The sequence below is a fragment of the Balaenoptera acutorostrata genome, chromosome 9, assembly GCF_949987535.1.
Source record: "Balaenoptera acutorostrata chromosome 9, mBalAcu1.1, whole genome shotgun sequence".
Lineage (NCBI taxonomy): Eukaryota > Metazoa > Chordata > Mammalia > Artiodactyla > Balaenopteridae > Balaenoptera > Balaenoptera acutorostrata.
Genome location: NC_080072.1, coordinates 87,225,718 through 87,235,051, shown reverse-complemented (window position 1 = coordinate 87,235,051; position 9,334 = coordinate 87,225,718).

Genomic DNA, 9,334 nt, shown 5'->3' with positions numbered 1-9,334 from the left:
CAATCAAGAAATGCTGGTATGACAAACAGTTCATAATTATTTGCTTCTCAGTTTTCACTAGAAAATTAACCTTAAAACCTCAGTTTTAAGGTTAAGAATTCTAATTAAAATATGTAATTAAAACTACTAAAATTAATAAGTAAAACATCTTTGTATGCAAGGAAAAAGAAGGTATAAGGAACAGAAATGCATTTTTTCAAAGGAAAATAAAGTAATTTTGTCCTAAAGCTGTTTATTTCTAAATGGGAAAGAAAATAAGGGCCAAATTTATATGGATATACAAAGCTGTTCTACAAAGTTCTAGGTTTATGAGAGAAAAAAAAAAGGAACTTTAAAAAGGAATCCTATGTGTGGTCAGGACTGACTAAGATTAGAATAAATTTAAATGAGTAAATAAAATTTAATATTAAAGGTAAAGTAGTATAAAACCTGAATTTGGTTTTCTCTCTGTTAAGAGGACAAAGTTTTCTTAGAATATTAATCTGCTTTTGATAACAGATTGTAAAATTTCTTTACCCTTTAAGTAATCTGTTGTAACTTTCTGTATTTGTTTTGAAATATTTTATTGTCACTTTGGTTAAGTGAATATTGTTCCACAGTTATCTATCATCTTATTCAACCAAGTGTTCTGAATCTTTTTTGATATTTTTGACAAACTTCCTAAAAATCAAATTCTAACTGAAGTTCATTTGACCTCTAGCTAACTTCGAGGTTTTTCCAAAGCCTCCTGGAACACCTCAAGAGAACTGGTTTTTTTCTTCTTATCAAAGAAAGATAAACTAATTAGGCTTATTTGGTACATTAAATTACATGGTAAGCATTGTCAAGTGTGTGGTAATAAACCTTCTTAAGATATGGGTAAATGTCATTAATATAGATGTTCTAGAAATTATGTTAAATTTCTAAAAGCTGAATAAGTCTTGGTAAAATGCTATGGATTCTAGTTATTATCTTAAAATATTGTATGCCACAGCAATTACCAAGTTTCTTTGTCAATTGCATTGTAATCAGAAAGTCTTTTGTCATTCACAGACAGTTATTGCTTTACTTTGATGCTTTTGCAAAAAAAATGTTTCATCTTCAAGAAGATTCATAGAAAGTACTTTTTGACAAGTACAGGTTTCTGATAGCTTTCAGATCATACCACTGAACTGGGTAAGAAATTAAAGAATTCTAGTAGCAAATCTGATGGATTCATGAAGCTGTTAACAAAGGATAAAGATCAAGGACTAGTCACATAAGACTGAGTGAATTGATAAATATGGTTATAATTTTTTTGTTTTTTGTTTTGTCTGAAATATGACATTTTAATATGTGTTTTCCAGATATAAGGAAACCCTTCCCCTCAAGCTATTATGACTTACAGCAATTTGGTAAGTTATATCTTTGTAAGTAGAATTGAAACATTTATCTTTTCTTTCTACCTGATTCCTTCAGAAATTGGAAACTCTTAGGTTTCTGGGAACAGCAGCCTTATCAGATGAATAAAAAATGCTACCTCCTAGCAGCTGCAGGAATCTCAAGATATTTTGGGGACCTCAAGCAGAGGAATCCACCAAAATCTATAGATTTCACAGGTGGAATCTGATGGCAAGCCCTTGGTGTGGCTTTCCTGGTCTTGAGAGACTTTTTAAAAATGCAATTTGAGATTCCTTATAAAAAGGTCCAGCACAGCCAATTTATTTTTTTTAATTTTATTGAAGTATAGTTGACTTACAATGTCATGTTTAATTTCTGCCGTATAGCAAAGTGACTCAGTTATACACATTATATATATATATATATATATTTTTTTTTTCATATTCTTTTCCTTTTTGGTTTATCACAGGATATTGAATATAGTTCCCTGTGCTATACAGCAGGACCTTGCTGTTTATCCACCCTGTATATAATAGTTTACAGCTGCTAATCCCAAACTCCCAATCCTTTCCCTCCCCTTCCCCTTGGCAACCACAGGTTTGTTCTCTATATCTGTAAGTCTTCTTTTGGTTTGTTTTGTTTCATACATATGTTCATTTGTGCCATATTTTAGATTCCACATATAAATGATATTGTACGTTATTTGTCTTTTTCTGACTTACTTCGTTTAGTATGATAATCTCTAGGTCCATCTATGTTGCTGCAAATGGCATTATTTCATTCTTTTTTATGGTTGAGTAATATTCCATTGTTGTGTATATATATATATATATATATATATATATATATATATATATATATCACATTTTCTTTATCCATTCTTCTGTCGATGGACATTTAGGTTGTTTCCATGTCTTGGCCATTGTGAATAGTGCTGCTATGAACATAAGGGTGCATGTATCTTTTTGAACTATAGTTTTGTCTGGGTATATGCCCAGGAGTGGAATTGCTGGATCATATGGCAACTTTATTTTTAGTTTTTTGAGAAACCTCCATACTGTTTTCCATAGTGGTTGCACCAATTTACATTGCCACCAACAGTGTAAGAAGGTTCCCTTTTCTCCACACTCTCTCCAGCATTTATTATTTATAGATTTTTTAATGATGGCCATTCTGACTGATGTGAGGTGGTACCTCATTGTTGCTTTGATTTGCATTTCTCTAATAATTAGTGATGGTGAGTATCTTTTCATGCAGTGCAACCAATTTAAAAGAGCCTGTAGGATCAACTTATGTAAATAATCAGACCAAGTTTATTGAAGTCTGGCATATTTTTCAAACGAATTAGTCTTTTTTTTAAAAAGATTTTAACAAATGTACTTTAATTTACTTATTTATTTATTTATGGCTGTGTTGGGTCTTCGTTGCTGCAAGCGTGCTTTCCCTAGTTGTGGCGAGCGGGGGCTACTCTTTGTAGTGCACAGGCTTCTCATAGTGGTGGCTTCTCTTGTTGCAGAGCACAGGCTCTAGGCATGGGGGCTTCAGTAGTTGTGGTGCATGGGCTCAGTAGTTGTGGCTCGTGGGCTCTAGAGAGCAGGCTCAGTAGTTGTGGTGCATAGGCTTAGTTGCTCTGTGGTATGTGAGATCTTCCCAGACCAGGGCTTGAACCTGTGTCCTCTGCATTGGCAGGTGGATTCTTAACCACTGTGCCATCAGGGAAGTCCACAAATTAGTCTTAATTTGGCCATAGTTGGTAGAAATGAGGGTATTTTAGAGAGAAAAAAATGAACGTTTCAGTGGACATTAAGTTCTACTGTTGCTGTCTTTGAGGTTTTTTGTATTTACTGCCTAAGACTCACTTCCCAGTTGGCTCCTCGTTACTACGTTACATTGTTGTAAAGTTTAATTGAATTATTAAAAGGCAATTCTAAGTTTGTTTCTAAAGCTTATCACAGCAATCTATCTTTGGATGAATATCAGATGTCTCATGACCTGCAGATAGATTATGCATACTGGAAAACATATCAGATAAAGAACTCTGTAGAGACATTGGAAGGAGCCATATCAGGCCTCCTCTCCTGAACTGCAACTCCTTTTTCTGACACCCAACTTCAACTAACTAAGACCAACACTACCAGACAAGGACATCTGAAATAGACAGCTGACACAAGATCCTAGATCAGGCCTATACACTAATTACTTTGATAATTGCTCACACTTTTGTTTATGAACCAAATGTATTTCTTCCTTGGAAGAAATCATAGGTGAGTTTCAAAAATCAATCCAGTTGGACTTCCCTGGTGGCACAGTAGTTAAGAATCTGCCTACCAATGCAGGGCACATGGGTTCGAGCCCTGGTCCGGGAAGATCCCACATGCCACGGAGCACCTAAGCCTGTGCACCACAACTACTGAGCCTGCACTCTAGAGCCTGCGAGCCACAACTACTGAGCCCGCGTGCTGCAACTACTGAAGCCCATGCACCTAGAGCCTGTGCTTTGCAACAAGAGAAGCCACCACAATGAGAAGCCCGTGCACTGCAACAAAGAGTAGCCCCCGCTCACCACAGCTAGAGAAAGCCCACGTGCAGCAACAAAGACCCATCCCAGCCAAATCTAAATAAATAAATAAAATATTAAAAAAAAAATCAATCCAGTTGCTGGGTTTGTGGCCAATTGCCTACATCCAGCACCCTGTGTTCCCAGGTAGTCTCCCATACAGGTACTAATCAGGCACAATTCTGTTTGGCCTCCAAGATCAGATGAGATGGACCACATACAGTACTCCTGGGTTACTGGTTACTGGTGGATTTCTCTTCTTCAAGGCTCTAATTGGATTACCCTTAGAGATTTTATTTTAGAAGAAAGAAACTCTAGTACTCTGTAAGATACTGCTGCCACCAATATCACTAAGTGAGACCCTCTTACCTGGCCAGTTAATGGCACCTGTTCCGAATCTGGCCATAAATACTCCTTTTCACTAGATGTTAAATATTGGGTGGCTCTTAGGACCCAGGACTTATGGAACAAATTTTGGCCTTGGCTCTCCCCAGGTTGGTTAGGAAGATGAACAATTGGTTCCCCTTGGTCTCAAGGTCACCTAGGTGTAGGCCTGCCAATCTGACTTTAATGTAAACACACTGGGTTTGATCAGTTTTCCAATGCTATGATCATTTGGCCATGATATTTTTTTCCTTCACTCAGAAGAGAAGATATTATTACTCACATAGAAGCTTTAACAAAATGTACTCAGCCAGCTTTGAATGACAGTAATCAAGTTATCAGCTTGCTCAGTTTGGAAGTCTCCATGATGAAAAAGTGATCTTACAGAATCACATGGCCCTTGATATTCTATTTCCCAAGGGGAAACTTGTGCTATAATCCATGCTGAATGTTGGGTTTTATACCTGATATATCTTCTGATGTAACTCATCTTATGACACATATGAAGAATCAATTTCCACTCTAAATGATCCTCTTCCCAGTTTAGGGGAAATACTAGAAAATTGGTTTGTTTTAGGAGGATCTTGGCTTAAACCTTTATTAGTGACATTATTACTCTTTTTGGCAATTTTGATTACTGTTTGTGTAACTTATGAAGTTATAGATTCTTGCCTTACACACTGTATATCACCTACTCCTACCAAGACAATATCTAAACAGCTTGAAACTATTGATCACATCTGTAGTTCTCTATACATCAATGAACATGCACAATGCACATGCAAGGTAAAATTAGCATAAGTCCTATTGGACAACTTGGAATTGACTGCTAGTCCTTGCCAAACATCTTATTGGTACAACCCCCTGAAAGGAAAGAAAGCACTGGGCTATTAAGACCTGACATTGAGGAACATGATGGATGCAGGGCAGGTAAGCAACCACCGTGGCATCAAGGGACCAAATATTTGGTCTCCTACTGCTTTCTTTCAAAAGATTAATGATCAAAAGGGGGAAATTGATGAAATAAAATCCATATTTTATGGCAAGACAAGAAAAAATTAAACATAATATTTTCTCTGGCCATTTGGGCCTCTGCCCTCCCCTTTAGTGTGTATTGTGCATCTGCATTAACTAGACCTCCTTAGGAGATAACATTCCTCTTAATCTTGTAAAAGGTCATGATGATCCACTATTTGATAACTCCTTAGGATGTAACCTTCATTTTCAATCTTGTAAGAGGGTCATGATGACCCACTATTCACCTTGTATGTGCTGATCTGGATTGTGTAAACTGTCAGTATGTCATTTGACATATAACTGTTTGTCTCAAAAACATATATAACTGTGCTTTGACCTCTAAGGGTAGAACAATCCTCAGAGCTTTCTGAAAGACTGTCTCCTGGGTTATAATCCTCTAGTTGGCTTGAATAAATTTTCCCATTTCTTTCTTAGAGCGACTATTGATTAATTTTTGTCAACACGGATTACTAGAATCTGTTTTTACCCACAAAACACTTTTGACTCCAAATATGTGGATTTTCCACGTTAACAATCAATTCTCCCACTCTCCAGACACCATCTGGGTGTTCTATAGCTCAGTTCAACACTGATACTAACTATCTGGAGTGAGCACAGACTTCACAGGTTAAGGGATCAGTCCCCCAAGAAACTTTCCACTTCAGATGCCAATTGCAAGTCTGGGCCTCGCTTACTTCTGCATAGTCAGCTACAAAATCAGGGGATTCCCATGACCCCTCCTTAGGTGTGATAGTTTACCAGAAGGGCTCACAGGACTCAGGAAAATAGTTATTTACTATTATCAATTTATTATAAAGGATATATTATATATATTATAAAGGATATAATAAATAAAATTTATTAGAAAAGGATAAAGGACTATCAAGAACAGCCAAATGGAGGAGATGCATAGGGCAAGATGTGGGAGGTGGGTGGGTGGGCACAGAGCTTCCATGCTCTGCCTGGGTGCACCACCCTCCCAGCATTCCTTGTGTTCACCAAACTGGAAACTCTGTGAACCTCATTGTTTAGTGTTTTTATGAAGGTTCCATTATGTAAGCATGGTCGATTAATTCATTGGCCATTCATGATTAACTAAACTTCCAGCTTATTTCTCCTCCCCAGAGGTCAGGGGGTGGAGCTGAAAGTTCCAACTCTCTAGCCACATGGCTGGTTTCTCTGGTGACAAGACTGTATCTTCTGAGAGTCATCACATTAGCATAAACTCTGATATGGTTGAAAGGGGCTTATTATGAATGACAAAAATGTTTCTCTAACCCCTATCACTCAGGAAATTCCAAGCCTTTTAGGAACTTTGTGCCAAGAACTGGGGATGAAGAACAAATATGTATTTCTTATTATATCACAATAACACAGAGGTATTATTTAAGATGCTATGAACATTTTTGTATATGTCATTGATGAAAATATGTATTAATTTTCTCATGGGTATACACCTGTGAGTGGGATATTAGGGTCATGTGGTATGCATATGTTCAGCTTTAGCTGGTATACAGTTTTCTAAAGTGGTCGTACTTATTTATATTACCACCAGGAGTGTATGAGAGTTCCAGTAGTTATACAGCCTCATCAATATTTGGCATTGTCATTTTAAGAATTTAGAAGTTCTGTTGGGTGTATAGTGGTGAAACTGTGCAATTCAGACTGGGACTTGAATGCACACACTGGGACTCGAACCCAGCCAAAACCCAGATTGGGAGATGAACCCACGGTCTTTTAATTGAGATCACACACCTTGTCTCAGAACATAATGAAGCTCAGGTTCTTGATGTCTCATCACAGAAAGAATTCAGCAAGAGACAAAGTGATAAGTAAGAAGTGGATTTATTTAGAGAGAAACACTCTCCACAGACAGAGTGTGGGCCATCTCAGAAGGCAAGAGGTCCCGAAATATGGGGTGGTTAATTTTTATTGGCTGGGTAATTTCATAGGCTAATGAGCATGAGGATTATTCCAAGTATTTTGGGGGAAGGGGTGAGATTTCCAGGAATTGGGCCACAGCCCACTTTTTGATCTTTGATGGTCAGCTTTGGAACTGTCATGGCACTGGTGGGTGTGACACTTCTTAGCTTATGCTAATATATTACAATGAAGCATATAATTAAGCTCAAGGTCCACTGAAAGTCAAATATTCGCCATCTTGGACCTAGTTGGTTCTAACCAGTTTTTGTCATGTCCTATGGCTATGTCATTCTTTTAAAGGTTGTGCCCTGCCCCCTTCCTTTCTGTTTCATTGGAATGTCATTGCATTTCCTTGATGACTAATAATGGTGAGTATCTTATAGTTATTGGCTATTTGGATATCCTATTTTGTGAAGTGCCTGTAAAAATATTTTGCCCACTTTTTATTTGGTTTGTCTTTTTCTTCTTGATTTGTAGGAGTTTTTTTATGTATTGTGGATTTGAGTCTTTTGTCAGATATATATGTATTATAAATATCTTCTCCCAGTCTGTCGCTACTTTTTTTCTCAAATTATTTTAATGATTCAAAACTTTTATATTATAGATTAAATAAATGCAGAATTACATTTCAGGCATGTTGTCAATTAGATACTGTGAATGACCCTCCAAACTAAACAAATAAAACATAAAGAATACAAAATCATTTAAAATCCATTGCTAACTGATTTGTTAGGTAGTTAGTCAGACATGAGTGGGTCTCCACCCCATCCTGGATGGGGTCATCTTTCCCTCCCCCACCTAATTACACAGGTAATTAGAGAATGCCCAGAGATCTTCCCTCTTTTAGTCAAGGACCACCACTAAGTTTCCAGCCTTATCAGGACCAAGCAAGATAAAACCACCAGCACAGGTTGGCATAGGTGCACCAAGACCTAAAAGGTGATTCAAAGTAACCCGGGGTTCATTATGCTGTATTTGGAATAAATTGGCATTGCATTTTTTGCCTCCCCCTCACCCCCATGGGTTTTGCTTGGGTGCTTATGGATATGTGCCTGCACACTAGGAGAAAAGTTATATAACCTAAAGCTGTCAATTGACTTCTCAGTCAAATGACACAGGACACAGGGAGGGACCACCCCTCTAAACAACCCAACCCTACCCCCATTGCGGGGCTGCTTCTGGTTTCCAGACAGCCCACTCTCATTTCTTTCTTGGGAGTGTACTTTTGCTTTGCTTAATAAAACTCTTGCTACTTAAAGCACTATTCACAATAGCCAAAATGTGGAAACAAACTAAATGTCCACTGACAGATGAATGGATAATGAAGATGTATATATATACAATGGAATACTACTCAGCCATAAAAAAGAATGAAATAATGCCATTTGCAGCAATGTGGATGCATCTAGAGATTATCATACTAAGGGAAATAAGTGAGAAAGAGAAAGACAAATACCATATGATATGGAATCTAAAATATGGCACAAATGAACCTATCTACAAAAGAGAAACAGACTCACAGACATAGAGAACAAACTTGTGGTTGCCAAGGGGGAGAGGGGTGGGGGAGAGAAAGACTGGGAGTTTGGGATTAACAGATGCAAACTTATATAGGATAGATAAACAACAAGGTCCTACTTTATAGCACAGGGAACTATATTCAATATCCTGTGATAAACCATAATGGAAAAGAATATTTAAAAAAAGAATGTCTATATGTGTATAACTGAGTCACTTTGCTGTAAAGCAGAGATTGGCACAACACTGTAAATCAACTATACTTCAATTAAATTTTTAAAAAATCCATTGCTGAGCTAGTAGGAAAGTAACAACTCTGCAGAGAACTCCAAATGAAGTGAACTCAGATATCCTGGGAACTAATAATGTGCTAAAGCCAGTTTTTGCCCTGAAGATTTCTGCTAACTCTTAAAGAATGTGAGCCTCTGCTTTGAAGACTTCTTGGTGCTACTTCTTTAAGTGTAAAAGTTAAAGTTCAGGGCATGCTTAAGGTGAGGGTCTCCGAAACGAAAATCAAAATGGAGTCAGTATTGCTTAAGAGAGATCTCTAAAATGGAACCAGGAAGCCATTAAGGA